This window comes from Centruroides vittatus, unplaced genomic scaffold, assembly GCF_030686945.1.
Source record: "Centruroides vittatus isolate TY-2023 unplaced genomic scaffold, ASM3068694v2 contig_754, whole genome shotgun sequence".
Taxonomy (NCBI): Eukaryota; Metazoa; Arthropoda; class Arachnida; order Scorpiones; family Buthidae; genus Centruroides; species Centruroides vittatus.
The window spans coordinates 2265374-2292195 of record NW_027122490.1 but is presented as its reverse complement, the minus strand read 5'-3'; the positions used below and the strand labels follow the sequence as shown (position 1 = coordinate 2292195).

Sequence of the window (26822 nt, the reverse complement as noted above, 5' to 3'; positions counted from 1 at the left end):
AATGTTAACTGAAATATTTTATCTATTAGAAAACGGCATTTTTTCCCTACCAAAAAATAATAATTTTGTAAGAATTTCTTTCATAAATTAAGCCCGATTTTAGTTTAATTTTAATTGAAAAAACTAATAAAAATCTCGTGTCAATTTGCTTTATTTACAAATGTTTATTTCAAAAATAGTTTTAATGAATAAACGGAAAATTAAATATTAAAAAGAGACTTAATTAGATTATTTAGGATTCATTTGCATATTCCTCAATATATCAATACGAAAATAAATTCAAAGCAACATTCACAATCTCTTTTTTATGGAATGGCTTATTGAATGATCGTTCGTATGATAAGGCATTTCGGGTACCCTTATCGTGCGAACGATCATCATAACCAAAGTGTTTCTGGTTGTCGACTAGATAGTCGCTCTATAAAATACTAGGTCGGAGCGATAATCACAAACCGAATACAAGGTCAGTATTACATGGATACTCCCAGAAGTCCGTGCTGATTACCAGATGACACATCTCTGACGAATCCTAATGTGCATTTTCTTCAGAAATAGTTCTCTATTTCTGACGAAAAAATTTAACATAAGTTAGTGTATTCCATATTAATTTTGAAACTATGAGTATAATAACTCATTTTTGTAGTCCTAAAATATACTAACAATAAATTTTGAATGTAGTTAAAATGCGCTAGATAAAATTTTGGTCTTGTACATACATAATTTGTATTCATCTAGAAGCAGCAGCATAATCAGAAGATTAATCAAAATTCAAACAGCATCATAATTTCCATCGTAAAATGAAAAATTATGTAGTTATCATGTGTTAAATAATTTCAAAACGGCAATAAAAGAGTATAGCAAACTGAAAATTTTTAAAATTGACTATTAATGCTGGAAATAGTTCATAATTCATGCATAGTCTGTACTGATCTTCAACTTCACAGAAAATTTCCTCATTTAATTTCATGCGTCGTTTGCAATAGTCAACTAGAGTTTTAATTCTAATTTAACAAAATTTAATAAGAAAATCGGTTTTATTCGTTCGAAAATTGACGATTATTCTAATTTTAGGCTTTCAGATTTGAATTTTATATATTTCAACACAATAAACTCGATTAATCGTATATTATAATAAAATGATTATTATTAATTGTAAAAATTTGCAAAATCTTTGGAAGCCAAATAATTTTAGAACATGCAGGAGATAACTGTGTAAAATTTTGCATTAAAAATATATAAATAAGATAACTTAACTCATTTTTCTTATTTTTCAAACAGTTTTTAAATCCTTTTACACAACACATTTAGACATTGCTATTGATATCTACATATGTCATAAACCAAAATATTAGTACTTTGTACGTATTACAATCATTATTACTTTTGATTTACATGTTTTTTTAACTTCAATAAACTTCTGTTTAATTTAATACATCTTTCTAGACCTCAGATATTCTTTCCACATCATTACGATCAATTATTTCGTAATCTATGTTTACAATACATACACCTTAGCTCTCAGGCTCGTTGACTCTTCCTCTCTATATAACAATTCCCTATCTTTCACTATACCTATATGCTTCTTGGGCCAAACTCCTCCATATATTTTCCATTAGAATCATCTAACTATTCTTTATAATCCAATATTTTAATTCTTAAACTTTTGTTTGCTTAGCTTAAGAAGAATACAGTGAGGATGTCAACGATTCTGAGCACTATAAAACAGTTATTTATACAGGAAAGAATATCTGAGGTAGGAAGAGATGTATTGAGAAAAATTCTATATGAAGAAAAGACAGTTTAGTAAAGTTAACAAAGCATGTAAGTTAAAAATAATATTAATAGTAATAAAAAAAATCGTAATAATTGATGTTTTGGTGTTGAAATGTATCTAAAAATGCAATGTAAAAATACAAAAAAGCTGTTCGAAAACGTGGGAAATTAGTTAATTTTAAAGAAGAAATTATCGCTATTGTAATAACACACGGCTATATTAGTACGTTATTTAAAATTTATAATAGATGTAAATTTATATGGAATATTAAAATTGAAATTACGAAAACTTTACAAATAAACTAGTGACAGGCCTCTAGACGAGGTTTGTATTGGTTATGTGATAAAATACAGTATTTTTTCTTTGAATATATATGTAAACATGTTTATATGGGATACATGCGCACACACATATACTCTACTTATATAATATAATGTAATTGGAGTTACTATGGAGACAGAATGGTTAAGTTTTTTAAATTTGAAGTTTTAGCATGTTTTTTTTAATTTTTGTTGTAGTTAGATCTGATTTAAGAAGTAAAGTGTTTTTTTTATTCGTTTAAAGTAAAATATATAGTTTTAAAAGTATTAAAAAGTGTATTTGAGTGTGCTTATAATTATTGTTTCATGCATACATAGGTATAGTTGTGTAATTAAGATATATGTCTTTAACACTGATATTTACGAAAGACGAACAGACAAATAAGTGATTACATTTCTCCAAACAATAAATTCAGGAAATGTAACTATAAATGAGAACGTTATTATTAATACAAAATTATTTTAAATGATGAATCCGAATTATATTAACTTTGAAAATTTTCGATATGTAATACAATTTCGACTCAGAAAAGTAATTTACAGTAAGAAAACAATTTCTTAAATTATTTGAAGAATATATTTGAAGCATTAAATGTTATTAAATTAATACCTCTTTATTTAATTATAGAAAGTTACAAATGTACTCCAAATTCGTAATTTGAATTCTATACGAATTTAAGTATCTGCATTATTACGTTCGACCTTTGAATTAAATTCTTCATTCCTGTCATACTTGTCCAATGATTGTATCCTGTTCGACAGATAGAAACCATAGAAAATTTTCAAAGAATTCGATAAGACTTGCTGCAACAGAAATAAAATGACAGCTTAGTCATTACTTACTCTTTAAATGTAATTTTTTAAAATTTAAACTGGTTATTTTTCTTAGATTTTTGCCATATTTTCAGGAGAACAAGAAGTAATATGTGGAAAAAATGATATCTATTTTTTGACAAGTAAAACGACTAAAAAAGCACACAATAACATCAAAATCTAGAAAAAAAGGGATATAAATCCTTCTTTTACAATATTCATTTAAGACTAGGTTCTATTAAAAATTATGATTATTTATCACATTTATTTTTACATAGACAAAACAGTTGTAAACAATATATTAGAGTTTATCATACACAAGCGGCCAAATATTTTAAACCGTTTATTTAAATTAGGTTATAATAAAATTGTATTATTGAAAAATTACCATTATTACCATAAATATTAACTGAAATGTATTTCGGAACTCGAGTTCCCTCTTCAGTTAGTAATATTATTACATATAAAATCGATCTATTTAAATAAAATATATATAATATATATATATATATATATATATAATATTTCATTTCAGAAGATTCAAAAAGCAAGCACGATGATGAGCAAGTGTATGAACAATTCTCCATTGAAAAATTATTCTTATACAATAGACACACGATCTTCCAAACCTTTAAGATTATTGTTATATATTATTCATATATTTTATTATATTGTAATCATCGTAAGTAAATTTTTAATATAATCATAACTTAATTTCAAAGGAGTTTTTAATTTATTTAAATATAAACTACATTGATAAAATTCTATTATCAGGCATAAGACATTGCTTAAAAAATCCAATTTTGTTAAGACAATGTTTTTTTCAAGTTTAAAGTTTTTAAACACATTTCTATATATTTATCATTGTACATTGTTCTTTCAATATGCATTACATTACATGTTTAGTCTATCTATAACGAAAATATCGCAGAAAATTACTTTCGGAGTGTTTAGCCATATCGTCATTTCATATAAAACAAAATCGAATAATATCACCTGAACTTTTTAAAAATATTTGATCTAAGTTTTGATCAAAAATATTACTTTTTCTAATCAGAAGAAATCCAATTCTTGCAATTTTTTGCCAGTTCCAGTCTTTTTGTTTTCACGTTATTCAGTCGATAACTATTTCTGTAAAGAATTTCGTACTTTCTTCAACCACAAAACCACAAAATTCCTCCTTAGTTTTGAAGCAAACTGATTATAAATCTTATTGAAAATCAAGAATAATCTTATCTAGATTCTGAATAATTTCTAATAAACTATTTTATTGTGATGATAATTTGTTTTGTATTTATTAACATCTGTGTTTTTACACAGGAATGAAATTAAATCGATTTCTTTCTATATAAATTCAGCTAAGATATATTTTTCAAATATTAAAATTTCCTATTTTATAATACTGATCTGATAATTATACATAAAGTAATAATGTTTTCCACATTTTCAGTATTTATATAGCTGTAAAAAATGCGCATCGTGTACTTCATTAATTATTCTACATAACACAAAACTATGCAAGAAAAAAGTAAATGATAAAATTTAAGTAAAAAGAATAAATTTCTTTAAAAAATGAAAACAAAAAAATTTACTTTATTAACTCTCCCTCATAAAACAATCCGATTAATTTTCACAGAATTATATATCATAACTTAATATCAAATGACTTCAGTTATAGCTTTTTAAATGACTTGTTTCCTTACTAATGAAGGTTTGATTTACAGAAAAAAATCTGAGAATTAGAATTACTTAACAACATAAAATATTGTCAAAATGAATCAGAAAGATTAATTAATAACAAAATGTATAAATTATTAAAAATAATATTAAAAAAAAACAATTACGAGAAACTGAAAGTCCTATGAGAATTCATATAGTAATTTAATGTTCGTTACATGTTTTCGTATTTTTTTTTCTATTAATTTCTTACTTAAAGATTTTGCATTTTAGATGAAAATGAAAATTTTCTTCTTGCTTGATTACATACTCGTCATATTAATTAACCATTAACATTAATTAATATTAGAAGATGCATTCTAATGTTGTAATTTTCTCTTAAATTACATAGTTCAGTAATTTGTAATTTTTTAATGTAATGTCTCTGCTCAAAATCTAAAAAGATTAATTTAACTTTAGATATTTGTAATCTTTCTCTATTCGGTATTGGAAATATCAATTTAAAAATACTTAAATTCTTTAGTAAAATTATATTAAATACGAAGCGATATTATTCATCATATTAAAAAAAAATGTGTGAAGGTTTGGTTCCATTTAATAACAGTCAAAAATCTCTTGTTAATAAATATTGGATATAATTAAAAATTGAAAAATTTAATTTAAATCATATATACCAGCAAACAGAAATTCCTAATAAGCAATTATCAACGTAAACAAAGAAATCACTAACGTTGAAATTAAGTGCAACTTGCTATTTGACTTAAGCTTTTATTATGTTATAATTATTTATAAAATCGAGTAATTAGGAAATTATAAAATTATAAAAACTACGAGAGTAAAATTTTAATTCAATTATTTAAAAAGATTTTCATTGATTGGTCAGTTATATTAATCAGCGAATCAATACACCATTATAACGTGATCTAAAATGTTTCAGCGCATTTTTATCATCATCATCATCATCAGAAAATGTTTGAAAACTAAATACAAATAAACTAAATTTATAATGAAGTGGAAGAATTAAAGAATGATAAACACATGAAGACATAATGTATGAAACTGTTCAACCAAATAGATGATTTAATTGATTTAACACGAGTAAAAGTTCGCATTAAAAAAATTTCACGTTGATTAAGAATTTAAATATTTCAACTTTATTTAATATAACTAAATTGTTTTAAAATTACTCAAGCTAGAAGAATATGAATTATTTTACAAGAAAAATTGAATAATAAAAGGCTTGAATAATAAATTTGTAAACTTTATAATAAGTTTACTTTTCATATTATTCCATTATCATTAAAAAAAAACTCAATACTTTTGTTCATTCATAGAAATATAATAATAATTCCTAAATCTAATCAAGTATAAATTGATTGGGCAGATAAACTCAGATGGAAGGATTTTTATAACAATCTCTACTTTAAAAAAATGGATTTTCGAAGATCCTTTTGTACTGAAACGTCAGTTTGCTTTCAAAAAGGGTACAGGAATTAGCCATGTGTTATTTGTTTTTAATTCGATTGTGGAGTTATACTCTTTGAAAATAAGTGAACAATCACATTGAAAAAAATACTTCTTCCTTTAGAAAGTCGAAAGAGCGTTAAATTCGATAAGTCATTATAATCTGTCAAATAAATTAAAAAATTATTTAATGTTGGAATTACTTATGTCATTATCTTTTGATGATTTCTCATTATATGCGTATTTTGATTCAGTTCACTTAGTGCTTAGTGTACTTTTAAGATTACCTCTTTAAATCAGAATGAAAAGATCTTTTCAATTCATTTCACTCATTATTATGGTCAATAACAGTACAAATTAATCCTGATCCTTCCATAAATTAATTAACTGATATACGTGCCGATAATTTTACAATTTTTTGTGGAATTGGAAATTAAATTTTTCACTATATTGTAAGATTTATTCTTCTTATCACAATACACTAAAATAAATCTACAGAATTTGACAAAAACATTAGAAATAAGATTAGATTAGATATTCTCACATGACACCAGAACACATGGACTGTATTGTTGGCTTCAATTATACCCGTTATAGACGAGCTTGACCAGTAATGGAACCCTAGCAATGGCGAAGGATGAAGAACGATGGACCAAGTCCGGATTAATCATGATAAATTTGAGAGTCTGGATCGGATTCGAAATCGGATCTTTTGCAATGGTAGGATGATGCCGTATTCACGGCAATTCAGAAATAACAGGGAAAAAAAGCTATTATATAAAAAGTTTCATATCAGAATAAAACTTTACATAAGCTATTTAATTTTAACATTAATACAAACTTCCAACTTTGCAATCCTTTTTTTAATTCGTTATAAAAATCGTCATGAGCATGAGGAATTTTTTAAGAAAATTGAATAAACTGTTTCGAATAAAATTATATCCATGTGGTTTATTTTTAATGCAACAATTTAATAATGTTGTTTATTATATTTGAAATAAAAATTATCAACTTTATTTATTCAAATGTAAGACATTTATTATTCGTTCTCATCTAATACGGAGTTTATTGAAATTATATTAACAGAAAAATTAAATAGCATATGGAAATGCAACATATGGATGATTTGTCAAGGGAGGACTTTCTATGAAAAACTATTTGGGTGTTAGACACGTGAAGAACACCAGGCAAAACTGCACATGGCCTGTGAGGCGCGAACCCATGACAGCAAATCATGCGGATGTTTATTGGTTCTATCCATTCGGCCACTGGTGAACCAAATTATCGTATTAAAATAGAAATTAGATATACAATACTATTGAAAAAATTTAGACCTTTCTTTAAATTCTATATTAAAATAATGACAAATTTGTTTGATTTAGTTAGCAACAATACATTAAATGAAATTATATTTAAATGTAGATTTTTAAATTTACATTTTAAAAATGGAATTTATTTCTAATTATTTCTAATTAATAAGCAGTTAATTTTAAACAATAATTTAAAAGTTACATTTCTGCATACAAAATACAAATATACAAAATCATTATATTTATTTAGTAAAGTCAATTAAACAAATTAGGTTCATAAATAAAAATATAATTATTTATTTACGAACCTTTTATATTACAATAACAATCATTATTGTAATATAAAAGACCATTTAATTTACGTTTAGCTTAATTATACAATTTTAATTTATTTGCAAATACGCTTCAAAAGCTTCTAATATATATATATATATATATATATATATATATATAAATTATTTCAGATGTTTTACATAAAATATTTATATTATTAAAAGACAATTTTAAAATATCATAAAAGAAAAACTGCTTATTTAAGATACCAATAAAATTTATTTTATTTTTTTAAAAAACTTTATTGGTATTTCCAGTAAGCACTTTTTGTTTTACGATAAAAATGGGCCAAGTTCTGCAATCTTTAAAGACAGTTTTAAAAATTGACAGAATATATGAAGGTCGCAAATTCTTTCTTAAGAAGATAGAACTAGATATTTGAATATTTTATAAGCAATCTACGAATACTTTAATATATTGTAATTCATTCGAACAAACTCTATTTTTCATTGATTATAAAATAAATCTTTCAAATTGCATAACAAATACTTTTATTATAATGTTACTTAAGCTGAATTTAGTCTAGAATGAAAATATTTTACTTCAATCTATAAAAATTTTCGGCTAAAAAAGTTACAGATTTTTCATATAAAATACTAAAAGACAAAATTATTTATCAGTGAAAAGAGTCTAATAATATTTATTTAATATGGTAATTTAGAAGCGAAAATCATATCAAGAATGAATTTGATTATGGACTAATATATATATATATATATAACTTTTCTTATTTTTCCTTACTCTTTATGAAGAATACTGGTTCTATCATAAATCAAATATTATTTGACTTGACTTGACTTCAATTATTCTGGTGATAACTAATGGTCTTGCTGTGACATGGTCAATACTATATTCTGGTTACCTTGATTCATCTACTGGATACTTCGAATACCCATTACGAATTAGGCTGAATGATCTTCATAGTTACTGTAGATAAGAGGGAAAAAAATTAAAATAACATGAATCCAGTTCCTTTGTCAATAGTAAATAAATTCCAATGCTCTTCATAAAACAAAATAGTAATGTTGTAAACATCAATAAAATTATAGAATTTATTTGAAGATTGTAACTATAAAATTAACATTAAAACCGTAATTATTTCATGAAATGTGAAACTTGATACCTTATTGTAATTATAAATTAAAATAATTAAATTTTTAATTCTTTCTAAAATACATAAAAAAAGATTTGCTACATAAAACACGTACACGTATTATATACAAGGATTGATTCTTGGGATTAACATACATTTAAATAGTCTTGTTCAAAACTAGGGATTATCTTCTAAATTACAATGATGTCATCATCGATTTAATTTAAGAGACAATCTCATAGATCTCGGATCGTACTGGGACTTAATAAGATCGCTAGTCTAAGCGAATTAGATCCCTAGAGAATTAATAGATAGTTTCTAATCGCTGCCTTAACTTTTCTACCCCTACACTTTCTCTGACATTAGACCTTATCGGCTTGTAAAACAAACAAACGATGTCATCTACCAGTTCTAACATAAGCATCAAAGATAAGATCAAGTCAGCTTCCTGTTCTGAAGCTATGTTTACATCAATATAAAGTAAATTGCTGGAAATGAATACGATTAAAAAGAGAAATTTAAGAATTTTCCTAATAATTAAGTTCTTTAATGCGTCTCCAGGCGAAATTTCAGAAAAGATATCCACAATCATATAATTGAAAACGTTTTTTTTTAAATGTATATATATATATATATATATATATATATTATATAATATATATATATATATTCATGAAATTACATTTATTATTAAAAAAAAGAAACTTATAGAACCAGGGCAAATAACAGTTTATTTACTTTAACTTCCCAATATAAAATTCATGTATTAAATCTAATTAAACTACTTTTTTAACTGTTTCATTTTAAATTAACTTTATTCAAACATTAATTTATCTAATTATTAATTTTTAAATAATTCATAACGGTTAAAAGATTAAAATTAAATATTTAAAATTTATTAATGTTCTTATATAAAATGATAAAATAATTTCAACAATATTTAATTAAGCTGAAAAAAACAAAATGGTTTAGAAATAAAAAAAATATACATCCATCATTTTTTAACTCTTTTTATTCAATAAAATTAATATAAAAATTCGATACTAGAGGAAATTACACTTGAATTTTTTTGTTTTTTTGAAAAATGATCCATAAATCTTTAACTTAAAGTAATAAAAGTATATTTATAACATTCTAATCGAATAACATCAATTGGGTTTTATAAATGGATTATTAATGATGTGGAGATTAATAAAATTTCAAAAATAAGAAACGGTAAAAATAAAATATAAACTTACCTAACTTAAAATTTGTACGTAATAAAACACAATTTATTATATTATAAATCTATATTTACCTTTCACATTTATTTTATCAACTGATGTATCGTTGTTTGTAATATTTAGTTGTGTTATTAGTTCTTATTATTGAGGAGAGAAAAACTAAAATTAGAATGTTCAGATGCTGTATCAGATAAATAAAATACAATATATATATATAAAAGAATGTTTTTCTTTTTTTGAATAATCAATGAACTATAAAATATTACCTATAATATTCTAAGTTGGAACAACAGAGCTGTATCTCTCAATAACAAAATATGGTGTTCACTACCTGCTTTTCTTAGAACGTTCATTAGATGAAGAAAGATTTCAATGACAAATGGATGTTTTTGCATGGATTTATCTTATCGGTATAGGATAAATTTAAACAAAATGGGAATCGCGCGTCTTGGCGATTCCATACCTTACAGAGAGTAAAGTTTTTTTTTTCTTTCCTTTCTTTTTTTGTAAGTGATCGATTCCGATCGTTCGAGTGAGCTTGCAGAAAATTTTAAATTTGTTGCAGATTAAATATAATAGGAGAGGTCATTACACTATTTTAAATAGATCTAACATTTTATTAAAACATTAATAAAAGCGAAATTAAATTTATGCATCACTTACCTTTAAGTATAATTATAAAATATTTAATTATTTTTATATTTATTTTCTTCTAGTGATTTTATTGAGGTTTAAATTTCTGTTTACAAGTATAAAAATTTATTGTTAAACAAATAAATAAATAAATAATAGTTTTATTTTATTTATTTATTAATGTGTGGGTGCTACAGGCGATAAAATTTAAGCGATAAGTATTGAATTAAAAGTAATAAGATATTAATAAATCATTCTATTTTCCACTTTAGGCTTTATAAATTAAATGTATCTATCTGAGAAGATAGAATATTTTTGAACATATTAACAGGAATCAATCTCAAAGTTCTAATACTCTTATTCAAATAAGTTTCAATGTAAGTAGACTATTTGAATAGTATACTATTCAAATATTCATACCGAAAAGATACTGTTCAAATACTCATATAAAGAACGGAAATCATTGACTTAAGTAGGATACAATATCTGACATTCCGACACTGGACAGTTCTATTGATTAAATATAAAAGAACAATTCTAACAAACAATAAAAGAACAATTCCATTGATTAATTAAATATACTCAATACTAGACAGACCGAATATCCGTTGGTGACGTCAGCAGTGATGGGATAATTAAGTATCCCAGATACGGTTTCTAAGGTAACGATCGAGTAATCTTTAATCACACATTAATCTCGTTAGGAAAATGACCAGGATCTAAATCGTTCCTTTTGGTTAATAGTACAAGACAGTAGATGTCAGCACATTTGCGATGTGATTTTTTCCATGACGTCATACACACACACGCGCGCACACATACAAACACAGCAAGACATCGTTAAAATTCAAAATCCAAGACGGAAAAGTTCGCTAAGCCGGAGTTATTTTTTTTTTTTTTTTTTTAAGACGAAGAACGGAGATCATTGAAAAGTTGACAGGCCAAGCTGTTACATAAAACAGAGAACTCATCAATCATTTTAATCTCTTCTTTTCTGGACAACACAGTAGGAAAAGGACGACTTTTAAAAGAGGGCGACAGATTTTATTAACTGTGTATCTTCAACGATATACAGCTGAAGAAAGATTTATAGTTGTTTAAGTTATCTGCCCTCCAACATCTGTTGCTACACACGAAAGTTTCTCGAAATCTGTCTGAAGATGGGAATGAATATGTGATTCAGATTTCATTCAGCCGTATTACATCAATTTAGAACGTTTTATGTCATAAAAAGGTAATTAATTATTATTGTACAGAAAGAAAAATGGCAATAAAAATCTTTTGTCAATTACAAAAATCATGAAAATATACAACAACAATAATTTTTATTATTGAATAAATTTCAAAAAAATGCTTATAAATAAGTGATTTAATATTATAAATGAAAATCCTTGTGTTAAATTCTTTATTCTCTTCCCCTAAAGACATAAGTGCAGAATTACAAAATCAAGAATAAAAAGTTTGATAACGATATAAAAATTCTTGAAATTCTTCTTGAATCATTACAAAATCGATAAAGAAATATCATATTAGAACGTCTTTGTACACTGAAGCAAGAATTTTATTTTGAGAGAAATCTGGTATCTTCGAATACTTCCCTCTACGGCTTTTCTTTTATATAATTTCAGATTTTTAATCATTATTAAAACAAAGAATTATAAAACTCAAGTTTGTATTTGAAAACAAATGATGTTCATCATGATACAGTAACTGTCAAAAACACTAAAACTGATAAGGTTTCTTCTGTCAATTCACCAAAACTACTTGTCAAGATCTTTTCAGATGTACAAGATATTCTTTTGTACTTGAACAGAAGGAGATGGCACTTCTGATGAAGGTTTATATAAAGCTGTAAAAGAATACTTCACAGTTTTGATGTCATTTCACATCATAGTTCTATGAGAACAAGCTCTTGAATTATTTGAAAACGGAAATTGTCTTCCGTGTAATGATTGTCATATTTATTGATTCAAGTGTTCGAAGACATTTTAACTTCTACTGATAGAAATGTCCAACAAACATATTCTACGAGGTTTTTTTTAGTAACATTGCTATTGATTTACCGTCAAATTCTCTTCTTCTTATTTCACTTTTTTCTTCAACGGAAATTTGAAATGTCACATCTTTCTTAGATAAGTATTTAGGTACTTTGAAATTGCTGTATTCGAAATCTTTGCTTATTTATATTCATTCTCTAAAGTATTTGACAAGTTTACAATAATTAAAATAAAAACACGTTCATTTAACGATTATTAATGTCAATATATCATTAATAAGCGCGTTAATTTTTTTACTTTGTACAGTACGTTTAATCTCGTTTTAACATTCCAAAGTATCAAAATGTTATAAAACCGAAGGAATTCTGAAGAAAAATGCTCTCGGGAAAATAATAAACGGTAATAAATTCATTAAATATGGCGTATTAATTTAGATTTCGGGTTAGAAAACATATAAATATCCTTAGTTTTATATTTAACTACAACTGAAAGCAATTTAATAATCTTCTTATACACAACTTAGTTACATTAACGTAACTTGTTTGATGAATTTATGAATCGATGCAAAAATTAAGAAGCTAACTTTTAATTAATATATTACCTTTATGCATACAATATTTATAAATACAATTATTATTATTATTAATATATTAAATAAAGATGCTCTGAATGCGTACTGATCAGTTTCATTTTAAATTAGACTAATTGAGGATGAAATTGGATTTACTATATAAAGCAAGTTTATGGGAAAAAAATTCAATTTATTATATGAATACTCGGTTTGTATATATGATTTTATTGATTTTTCTTTTGTAGATATTATTTAATCAAAGAAACGTGAAAGCAGAAAAGAACAGATGGGAATCCATTAACTACAGAGAAGTCGAGGAGAAGAAAATTAACTTGGTCGCTAAATCCGTCTTAGCTAGAGGAATTACCTAGTAGCATCGGTCGATGTGCATTTACAAAATCCTTCCCCTTATACCTTCCTCGCCAATCTAGATCGTTATTATGTCTTATTTCATAAATTATCTAAGTCAAATCGTATAATTAAAATTCTCAGCAATTATATTCCTAATATTTGAACTTAAATAATATAAAAGTTAAATATTTTTCTTTAACTTTAACGTGTTCATTTTAAAATCGGTGCGAGAATTAATTTCAGTGTTTTATTATTATAACACAATGAAATTGTTATTTTTTTAGTACTGGAAAATAAGAAATAAGTGGCAAAAGTTACTTTTGATTTATTAAAAATAAAAGAAATTCTACATTTGTCAGAATCTATACATTTTCGAATCAAACTTTTCACATTTCTTACTTAAAGGTTCTTTTCTGGGTTTTAAATAATAATATCCTTACACACGAATTGCTTTTTTATTTTTTTCTATTCCTTCCTTTTCCTTTCTGTTATTGTCATTCGTTCTTTTACGGCAATTTCCACTTTACTTTCCAGACGACTCATTGCATTTACTACATGTTTGCAATAAAACCAACCAATAATATCCGTATGAAGACGTAAAACATTTCTATCTCTGATATTCTTTTTCAATATTTGCAGTTGGTTTCATATTTAATCGAAAAGAATCGAAAACAATTCAATAATTTCGACATTTTCAATAAAACGAATGCTACTTTAAGTTATTTGTCATTCAGAAATGTCGTAAAGAATTATCCGAAAAGTATTCAATATAGAATACTTTTTTTAATACGACAAAAGCAGCAGTCGACTTAACAATGGAATATTTCTCTCCTCCACGACCAATTTCAACTTAAACAAACATCTTATATAATGTATACATTATTAAATATCTTCATCAATATGAATTTTTATTTAGTGTCTCGACTTAATTTATTAAAAATATACATAAAAAAAGCAAATTTTTACTTCTTGCAAACTTGACATTTTATTTCTCCGGGTGGCATGATACATACTGTACAGAGTGCATAGTTATCTCTAACCGGGCGTAAATTCAGAAACAGGACATAACAATGGCGAGACACTTTAAAAGTACAGTACTAAATAGTCGGCTTTGTTGAGTATTTTAAATTAGTCATCACTATGAACCACGTTGATGAAGCATCTCCCTAGCAACATTAAGTGCACTGGATGAACAAACATAATGGATAGGACAGAGAAAAGAACACTAATGACACTGAGTGGTATAATGAAGTCTTCAATGAACAAGATTCTTAAAGTGGCTATCGAAAATAGACAATGTTTGCGCATGTATTGCTTCTATTCATTTCTTCTCATTTACAGATCCCTCTTTTGCGGCAAGTAAGATCAAATTTGGATCAGCATTCTCACAGACGTGTCAGTAAATAGAATTTCCCGCCTAATGGACCGACCAGTAGCAGTAGGTGTGAGACCCTGCAGCTAACACCGTACATCCATTCACATCACGATGTCGAATCACGCAGTATCGATCCTGCTATAATAAACTGTCGTGTAAACATTCTAACCACACACACAGCACCTTTCGCTTAATAGGGCTGTCTCCTAGTAATGTGCTTTCTCTGCTTTATTTTTTGTTTACGAGAAATGTTGCTACGGTTACTGTTGTCTCTTCAACTTCACTAATTCGTTCTTTTCCCTGAAGATATTATATTTTGGCAATTTTCTAAATGGGTTAAAACTACCACAAAACCTTTTATTTCCATCACAGTACAGTTAGAGGTTATCAATAAGAGATTTTCTTTAATTCCAAATCAATGGCAAACTCGTAACACAAATTTAATAAATATTAGTCATTTGATACCATGTCTAAAATACGTAATTGTCGGCAATAAACAGGAAACACCTTATCCCTATACTATACAGAATTATTATAATAATTCTTTTATTTAAACGAATAATTTTACACGTTAACAATTTATAATTTCTTCTTCATTATTATAAACAGTAATCTAAAAACTTGAATACATTTTCCAATATAAATTATTTAAATACTTGCAGAAATAAATGTAATAACTCTAATTGTAACCATTTAAATTAGGCTTATAATAAATCTAAAATGTAATCTATATTATAACAGTGATAACAACATTAATTAAGAATAATTATAATTTTAACTGTGCTAATTTGCTTTAATTTTTTTTTATTTTATTATGAACGTTTCTATAGTAACATTTAAAAAACTATCTAAATTAATAATAATATATAAGAAATTGTTAAAAAACTTGTTTTCGATAGTAAAACTCGAATTGTTGTATGTTAAAGTAACAGATAATAAAATAAAAGAGGTGAAAAATAGAAAATAATAACCGAAAAAGTTAAACTATTATCGCTTGGCTATCTACAGTGAGTAGAGAATCGAAAGTGAAGCGATTATTCTAGCACTACGGAAAGAAAAAGTGGGGAAAAAAGGTCGCGTAATTTAATGGTTAGAGACAATCCGAGTGAATTGCCTATCCATCGGAGCTGACTGTATTCTAGTCTTGACGAAAAGCTATAAAATGGATACAATTCTGATTACCCTGGGGCTGTGTGAACATTTCTAGTGAAAGTCCTGATAAACGATAATGGAACTTCACGCCTTATTTGGCACGACTTTAAAGTTGGAAAAACTGGAAGTTTGGACAAACTAACTAACACATTGATAAAATAGTCTATATGTTGCCCTCCAGGAAATTACATCTGAAAACAAAATACTTTCTAATTGTAACAATTTCTAAGCTTACTGGCACTTTTCTCTTTTTTGTTAACTTTTTCTTTGTGCAAAGAGTTTAAATGAGAAGAATTTGAATATATTACTTCAGATTAATTCGTGATTTTGTATGCAATTGACTTTTAAGACATTTCTTCCAATACATCAATTATTTTCCTCAAACTTCATGAATTTTTTTTTGTTTCTTTATTATTATACTTTTCACATTATACATTACATTTTACAGTAAAATACCTCAAACAGATTTAAAATTTAAGTCAACTCTGCTAAAAATAGTCAAGTTACGCCTGTTAACTAATATTTAACAACACACCTCTACAATTATACTAAAATATACTTTACACTTTTAAAGATAATATTTAAGAAATAGATTATCAATAGAGTGTTTTATCGTGAAAAAAATTAATCCCACAATCAATCTCAATTGTTTGGATTATCATCATCTGCAAAACTAAACTACTGACCTGAATAAATTCAAGAATACGCAATTCTTGGCCCAATAGAGGCATAAATAATGCATATTCTTGCCATCTCCGAATATTTGATATGTCTATAAATATATGATGGGCGTTTAAATTAAGTTTCGCGCATTGTTTCTATCCATTTAGGCAATTTGCAATTCATTTATGCATCATTTATTCTGTCAACCACCGATTAGACGCCTTCTGATTGCCAATCCTAAAATTCTTGTAACAATCAATTCCGCGAAATGTTTAACATTGTTTCTGTTAAATATTCTGAGTTTCTGTCAAACGCGATCGTTTCGTATTACTATACATTATATCTAAATATGCAATCCTTAAACGATAACCGAATTTATCTGAAATATCCAATAGCAATTTCCTTAAACTTATGAAAATGGCTAAAATGTTATCCACATGCGGTGCCTATTCATTGATTAATATTAATTAACGCGATACTTACACTTTAATATTGCTAAATTTTATATAATAATAAATTAATATTAAATAATGATAATTTAGGTTTTATACTTCTGAATCTTAAATTAATTTATTTACGTGGAATCAGTTATACATATTAAATAAATCGTTCTGTAAAGGTATACATTGATTTACAAGAAATACTGAAGCAGTAGAAATGTCCAAGGTTTTATTTTAGATTTTATTTTTTAGATATAATACATTTCAAAAATAAAATAAAACGAATCTTTCAAAAGATCGTTTGAAAGTAATTATTTGTTTATTAATGAAAATCACGGCAAAATTCATCAAAATCACTTACACTTTTATCCATTTTCAGTCCCCGAAAACACGCTACAATGGCACTAACCATTCTTTTTAGATTACTTGCCCGACAATTTGTTATCAGTAATCATTTGTCAATAAAATTCTTTAAATACTCAACGTTAAATAATCAAACGCTTAACAGCGTATGGCTATAAAATTAAAATAACATTGAAAATTGCTAAAGATTCTTTATTTATAAGTGACAAAAATTCTGTTTTAAAGTTACAAATAGATTATTATTTAAGCTTTGAAATATAATGAAAAAAATAAATCTCTTCTATAATAAGAATGTTAATATTCTTCGAAATATTGCTTTTTGTTAGTACAAATTGACAAATATTTCCCAAATTTAAATTAAGATATATACAATATTAAACTAAATAATTATAATAAATTCTTAATATTTTAAATTAATGTTAATAATTTAATTTTTTTAAATATAAATGCAATATTCATAAATTCCATCAATCCCGCGAATGCTAATTCTTAATAAGCATACTATAAAGCTGCGAATAAAATAACTTAAAATAAAAAATTAAAATTAATATTATAAAATTCTATAATGAAAAGAAAAATTCATTTCACTACTTAAATTATAATCAAATATCTTTAAGATATAAATTTATAATAAGCCTAACTTACACTATAGTGCAGCCTAAAGATCAGTTTACAGATAATAAGTAAAGATTATTTTAAAGTAATAACTCGTAAAATACTTAATAAAAACTTTATAGAAATCGTATAATAAGTTATATTAAAGCGCTTTTTTTAAAAAATTTTAAACCTGTTAACCGCTGACAGTATGTATTTTTAATTTTTGTAAATAACTTACAATGGTAATTTATGAACGAATTATTATTTTATTTTAATATTTATTTTGTCTTCAATAAACATGATCTTATAATAATAATTGTTTTAAATTTAGATATTTTTAAAGTTTTATTTGTCAAAAGTGTAGAGACGAGAAATTATGTTGTCTGGACAGCGATAGAACTGCTCGTATTTAAAATTCTAAATTATGTTAATTAATCAAATCTTTAGTTAAGTATATGGACCGTCTTTTAATAACAGTTAATATTCCCCCAATTCCAGTGATTTGATAAAGTTTATCGATTGTACGAAAGAGAGAAGACCAATAAGAATGATTTAATCTGAAATCAATCAATAAAAAGGAAATGTATTTTTCCTCCATATTTATGAAACAAATCACTTCAGAATCAATACCACAAATGATCAAACAAAAAAGAAAAATTGCACCTCCTACTAAATATTATATTGAAAAACAAAATAAACAACTTCTGTTTAAATTAATGAATTTCCATAGAATAAAAATTATAATAAACAATTTCTACAGCATTTATTACTATATATTTTAAATACATTTTAACATATCTCTACATATTATATGGTAAATATTAACACAGCATCACGGAGAATACTTTTAATATTTTAATGTAAAAAAAGGATTTAGAATTGTAAACAAGAATTAACTATAAGTCGATCATTCGTAGGAAAAAGTATCTGAGAACAAGAAAGAAAATAGATGATACAGGCAATAATATTCGGAATGACGACGATGATTCGAAATGAAAGCTATAAGAAAACGCACGAAAACAAGAATAACGTTCCTTTCAAAGACTTTCTAGTTTATGGAACAGGTGTGTACGCCCATCCTAGTATTTTTAAAACGATAAAAGGAGGCTCAAGCACGGACAGTACTGTGCTCGTTTACTTTATCCTAGGATAGTTCAGAGCACGCATTAAGAAAGAGCTAGAATGCATCTTACAATCGTTTCCTCTGTAAAATCTTCGAAAATATTTAATTCCATCTATAAAATAATAAAACGTTATTTGTATTTTATTACATATTAAAAAGATGAAAGTTACTAAATGAAGCATTTATTCTGTGTTTGAAATGTTAATAGAACGTTTAAACATCAATAAAATTTAGAGAAGTTAATTATTTATAAAATTTAGAATCGTGAAACGTCTATTTAAGCATTAATACGCGAAGTTCAAAGTTGTGATTTTTTATTTTAATCCTCTTTTATAATGGTATCAATCTGTAAGTAAGTGTCGTCCTCTGGTGAGTAAAATAGGAAATTTCAAAATCATACATAAAAGTTTTTAGAAATTCGTTTTAATGCGAGATTTGTTTGCATATAAATTTTTCTTTTGGATACAACTCATTAACTCGCAAAACTCGTGGAAAGTAAATGTCTGCTTTTAAAAGAAAAGCATCAATAAGCATTTTCCTTTCTCCTTTTTTCAAAGATTTCATTTGTTCCAGACGAATTCGCGACCCAAAAACTTAACCCTGTTTGTTTTGCTTCAGAAAATTTTCTTTTGTTTGAATCAGTTATTTTATTTAACTTATTTTCCTCTTGTCTAAATTTTTTTAAATAAATTACTATGTAAATTTTGTAAAATACAAATAAATTATATAGTTATTAGTGAATTTAATGTACATGTATTATTAAAAATTTAGAATTAATTTTGATAGGTTGCGCTTAAAATTCTATTTTTTCGGGTCATTCATTTGCTTTTATCTTTTATACTCATTTAAAAACATATCTTAAATATTTTAGCATCACAAATGCATATTATTTATGAACTTCGAATTATTAGAATAGTTTTATTCAGTTTGGAATTAATATTCTATAAGAAATTGGATTTGTTAATGCCTACGACTGCATTAACGCTTTTAAAATCATGTCATTTGACAGATAAAAAAAAACGCAAAACATTAATAAAAAATAAATAAAAAGCGTTTTCAGTTTTCGTGAATATCTTGAAAATTTCTTAAGAATGTACTAGCAATTTTTTACGATATTTAGAAAATCAATTTTTAAGTTTTGATGCTTTGTTTTTTTTCTTATTCATAATTATAAAAACAGCATTTCTAACAAGTTTTATGTTAAACTTTTCACGTATTCATTAAGGGATTGCATTAAAGTGTGTTTTTATTTTTATAATGAAATTATTTTTTAAAAAGAAAACAAAAAAACCTATGCAGAACTTTAATATAAAGACAAATAAGATAAAGTTACGATCGTATGCATCATTGTAAAAGAAAAACACTTTTTTAACATAAAAAAAAGTTCTCTCCTTTGCAAAAATCCCTGATCTTGCAACTAAAATAAGCTATTTATCTTAATCCACTCAATTTTTTTCACAAAATAAATTCGAGTAAAACTTTACCTTCTGTTTGTTTTTCATATCATTCTCAATTTTTTGTATCTTCATTATTTTGGGTTTTGTCCTGTTAGAATTCATATCAAGATTCTTATCTTTATTGTCAACAATTCTTTTTAAAATTCATTTTCTACCAGATGCGTTGTATTTTTTTTTTTTTTTTATTCAATTTGAACATATTTAATCAACTTCTTTCTTCGTATCATCTTATTACTTAATTATAATTCTCAATTAAATCATATATTTTCAATATAATTAAACTATATAAAGAACTTCCAATATAATTTAAACTACATATGACTTTTATAGTTAATTACATAGTTATTAATTTAGTAGAATAAATTTATAATGATTAATTATTTATTTATTTAAATATTAAAATGAATAATTAAAATAAAGTATCAAAAAGTTATTTATTAATTTTTTAATTAATCAGAAATATAAAATTTTCATAGTTATTTAAAGCTGGTGTATAATGAATCTTTCAATAAAACAGTGTAAAATTGAGTCCTCCTTGTGTTATGGTTCATTCGATTAAAGTGTAGACTATACATGTCTTGGTTATGATAAAATTTTCAATTTAAAAAGTCATTTTTATATTAAAAAAATACATAAAAATTATGTGCAAGCTAAGTTAAAAACAATTTTTGATATATTATCTCCTATATCAAATTAGAATAAAATATTTGCTCCTAGTAAAAAGTCACACTTTATTCAGGCAAAGAGAAAAGTTGTTATATCCCTAGAGAGTTCTCATGCTGTCAAGTCAATATTTTATACTTTATAGAGATAACATGTTAAATATTAAACTCTTTCAATCAGACAACCAAAACATTCAATTGTAAAATATTATACAGGTAGAGAATATAATATATAATATTCAAATAATCATTATTTTAATAAAAATTCCTTTTAGATTTGTTAATAAATTTAAAAATTTTATAATGTAGTATTACTGCATTTAAAAAAATTATTATTCAGTAAATTATCATCAATTAAATTCATCAAATAGAAAATCAAAACGTTAGATCACATAGAAGCAGAAATTTATTAGAAATTATAGAAGCAGAAATTTATTAGAAATTATAGAAGAAGAAATTTAAATTACTTTCAATTTATAAAACTTATTTTATTTAAAAAATAAATAATTTATAAGTTGAAAATTTACAGGTAACAGATATAAATTATTATAAAATTTGTGTAAGACACTTCAAGTTTGAATGAAAGCAATGTAATCTATCATTATTAAAAACTGATTTAAAATATCTAATAAATCAATTGAGAATTAAAAAAAAAGTTAGCCATTAATTTAAGAAAAAAAATTACATCATCAAATACATCTTAAAGTCTTTTCTGTAAGAATTTTTGCGTTTATTCGTGGCAATAATTCTCCTGACAACGCAGCGATTCTTATAACTTAAAATAAATTATTCTATAGGAATCGCTACGTTGTCCGAATTCACTGTTACAAATTGGATTTTATAAATTAATTCGGCAAATTTCAAAGCCGATTTCCTGGTTTTTAAAAACCAATTAACCGTAGAAATTCCTTTACAGAATTAATTTATAAAATCCAGTTTGTAACAGAGAATTCAGCAAATGGAAATTTCGATAAATTAGTTTATAAATTATTTGATTGCAATCTTAAATTTTTATAAATTAAACAATAAAAATATTTTTAAATTTTCAAATTAAATTTATTGACAATAGTTTAATTTGAATTTTACATATGTTTGTTTATTTATTTTTATTATATAAATAAATAGATTTATCTATAATTCAAATTTATAGTTATTATATAATAATTATAGAATATTATTTTTAAAAATTTTCTGCTTAATTAAATGGTGCAAATTTGAAGAGGAATACGCAATAATTTTAGAAATTTAACAAACTAACATTATTATATTTGTTTATGATATAAAGAAATTAATAAATAACCTGTAAACATTACAAATAGTCAATTATGTCTTAAGGAAAATTATTTAATAATTCTTTTAATATATAGGCTATATTTAAAATTAAAAGAAATAGAGCTTCACCTATTTAAAAATTTAAAAATATAAAACAAAGTGTCTTTATATAATTTATTTTCGTTTAACTCTCTTCAACTTTTTTCTTAAATCGGTGTCCAAGTCAATTACGATAAGCTTAGTTTAATGCGTGAATAATGAATAAATTTATATTATCACAATTAAGAAAGAAAGAATTAAAAAGTTTTAAAACACAAAAACACTAAATCTTTTACATTATAATTATTTGCCACTGGCCACAAATAATGTCGACTGAAGGATCAAGAATTATCCATAGGAACATAAATGTATCATCTGTACTAAAGTTTAATAAATCTTTATCGACTCGTATAAAAAATACTGTAAGCCTTAAATTTTATCCCAATTAAAAGTAAGATTTGATATCACAAACTGAAGAAATGAACTTAAAAAAAAAAAAAAAAATGTATTTTCAGTACAAAAGTAAATTAGTCATCTCGGAAGTCTCTAAAAGTTTATACTGATTGAAAAGCATTAGATTAAGCGTATAATCATCCCTTCTCAATTTGGAAGCGATTATCGATTATGTGAATCAAAAGCGTGGCTAAAAGCCACGGTTAACCGAGTTTTAGGTTTGGAAACAGCGATAAACCGGGTTTTTGTTTCTCAGATAAACACTAACCGAAAACTGGTTTACCAGCAAACCAGTTTATTAGTTAACTAATTTGATGCTAAACGCAATTATCCATGAAAGAAGGAAAGAATTAAAGCGGCCTTATGTGTAAAAAAACTGCAATTTTAAAAAATATCTTCATAAATAAAGAATATTAAATATTTATGATATAATATAGACCTATTTTAACTTCGGATATTTCTTTAAAAGAATAGTAATAATAATTAATAATATAGAGACAGATCATCCACCAATAAAAATATCTAAACAATGGATTATCTTAAAATTAAAATATAAAAATATATTACAAACAATATAATATATTAATATAGGATTATAAGCATTATTTCACACATATATTTTTACTTATATTAATTTTTATAGCTTAAATTTTTACATCATTAGGAGGAGCTTTATCTATTTTATATGCTTATAAAAGATAAAAACTCATCAAAATATAATTTTGGTAATGGGATTGAAACATTAATAATTGATAGTATTTAAAATAAAGTCATTTTTTATTATTTACAACATAGCCTAACTTTGTTACTATATAAAACAACAAACTTCGGTAATATTATGAGAGTATGACTACAATACTTGTGCATTTGCTGAGAGAATTTTTTATTAACAAACGTTTTTAGCTTAATCCCATAGGTCATCATTAGGTTTTTAAATCTGTTTTTAGAAAATATTCCACGAGTAGAACATTCCATTTAAATTTTAACTCTTGAAGTATTCTGAATACAAATTTAAATACAGTTCGGACGTGCACAGCAGAGAATAAATTAAAAATTTAAAGTTAAAAGAATTAAATAAATAAACTTAAGAAATATATATGGTTAGCAAAATACAAATAAAAATGAAGAAAAATATAAAATATAACACACCTTTATAAAATTAAATCTATTAATATACTACATATAGAATAGATAAACATTATTTGTTCTCTAATAAAAGAAGTCCAGAAACGAGTTGCGTAACTTTCCTGACAACATTTAAAACTGTGTGGTGGCGTAATCTGTTATGATATTTTATTATTTAAAACTTTTTATATTATTAATTATTATGAAATGGCAATAAGCTTAATTTTGAGGGTAGGGATTAGTTTTATAAAAAATTGTAAATGATAATAATGAGTAAAATCGTCATTAAGTCCGACTCTACTCTAGATATGACACACGATCCCCTCTATCTCACCATCTCCTTAATCTTTAACCACCAAAATTTACTAGCATCAATCACCCTGATACATAAATCTCCTTGCAAAATTTCGGAAATTTTCGACGAAAAGCACAGCAGTTATTTAAGCTTCAAAGTGAGAGAACAAAATCGTTTCCCTTCCCCCATACACACCCAAACATCCATATATATAGAGAAAAAAATTCACCAATTTTTTTGCATTTCTTGACATTTCAAAGTCTCCTGAGTCCAAACATATAAAAAACAAGGGGAAGTCATTTTTTAACCGATCGCCGTATTTTCCGTTATATACAAGTATAACATGTGTTACTCCAAATATACATTTTATTGAGATACACTGGTTTGAGAGAAGAAATCACTGTATAAATGTGTATCCCCATGCACATTTCTACAGTGGCTTAAAGAAAGTAATTGAAAATCTCCTAAGCCTATTAACTTTCGATTTTCAATGCAACTGTCATAAATAATTGTTTGATGTTCTCACAGCATCGACTATAAGAAAAAATGTAATTTTTCGAGTTGGAGTAGCGTATCTGCATTGCCAACGACGCCGATAACATTGATGTAAGCATTGTAGCTAAACGTCGAAATCGAAAACACACCCTCTGGTCATGATATGGCTCGTGCGACTTTAGAGAAGCCGGAAGTAATGGGTTTTGTATTCAATGACTTTAATTATTATTGAATTCATCGGACCAAGATACACTTTGTATTACATATTATCTGAACTTGTTAACATTGAAAGTTATCTTGTCCACTGAAAACTCACTTCGCACTAACGCAAACTTCGCATAAACCAATGATGCAATAACGAGGTTTGACTGTATTTCTTTTGTTTTTATTATTAATTTTACCGAATTGCATTGAAAGTATTTTATAATAATAAAATTATCATGGTATTACTAAAATTTTTTCTTGTAAGAACTATTCAATTCTTTTAGTAATATTGATATATTATAAATAAATACGGATGTAACGTTTAAACTTGATATATTTTCATTATTATTTAATTTCAAATTAAATATATTATATTGTATATATTAATTTTAAATATTGTTACTAAATTATTGTTAAAATCAATAAGATATGGAGAAACTGCGATAGAAATAATTCAGAGACATTCAAGAACAAATTGAAATGATGGGAGATAGAAGACAATTATATAGTGTTTGTTTTAAATGCTTCTTAACTATTTACAATAATAAGTCTTCTCAAGTCCAACAATAATACAGAAAGGTTTCATAAAGTTATTCTACTTTCGTATGAAGAAGTTGCACTTTAAACTTAATTGTTTACTAAAATAGACATACATTTAAACAAACTTTTATACTGTAATGTTCAGTATATAGTACTTTTATAAATTTGTCACTTTTTAAAAACATGATTTAATTTAATTTTTTGCTAAAATGTTTAAAGAAAAAACAAAATTGATTCAAATTAAGCATAGTTTGAATTAGCACACATTCAGATTAATGAAAGTGTATATAATTTTAAATGATTTCGAAGCATTTTATTTTTCTTTTAATGATTATTTTTAATTTTAATTCATTTAAAATATAGTATATTAATGCTCAATAATAATTATAATTATACAACAAAAAGATATAAACTAATTTTTTAATTTTTGAATAATCTTTAAAAAATGAAACAAATCTTGATTGTATTTAGCATAAATGCTTCTCTGGGTTTAAAAAATTATGAAAATAATGATAAAAATTTCAAATAAATTTGAACCTAATACAGTTTAGTCAAATAGGCTCTTGAGCCTATTAGACTACAACAACAATAACTAAGTAACTAACACAAACATAGTTAACAGTAATCAATTCTGGAGTTGTGCTGTGTGGTACTTAATTTACAGAGTTTCCTGTAAGAACTGATTAGTCCAAAACAACACTTGCCGTGTCAAACACCTTTATGTCATAAACTGCCATTCTTGTTTCAGAATCATTTATTTCCTGAGATGTTTGACAAGGTAAGCAAGGTTTTGGATTAATTAGTTCTTACAAGAAACGCAATAACACAGTTAATAAGATAAGCAAATAAATAGATAATAAATTTCTGATATTTTAGTCTATAAAAATAGTATTACAGACTAAATATGGAGATAATTGATAATAATTGTGCTTTATACTACATGTTAAGTCTGATAGCACGGAAAATCGGACAAAAAATTAATCTGAAGATAACCATAATTATAACCGA

At 25.1% G+C, this 26822-nt stretch overlaps 1 protein-coding gene across 2 annotated transcripts in view; it reads right to left on the bottom strand.

The window, feature by feature from the left end:
• LOC136981430 (anaphase-promoting complex subunit 13) overlaps nucleotides 1-26822 on the bottom strand; it is a 424687-nt gene that overhangs the window by 39467 nt on the left and 358398 nt on the right. Inside the window, exon 3 of one of the 2 annotated variants that reach the window (XR_010881704.1) lies at nucleotides 8433-8618. The gene's annotated coding sequence lies outside the window, so the exon portion shown is untranslated. Of the gene's footprint in view, nucleotides 1-8408; nucleotides 8619-26822 lie in introns of those variants that run through there. The other variant, XM_067277754.1, reaches the window with a different exon arrangement.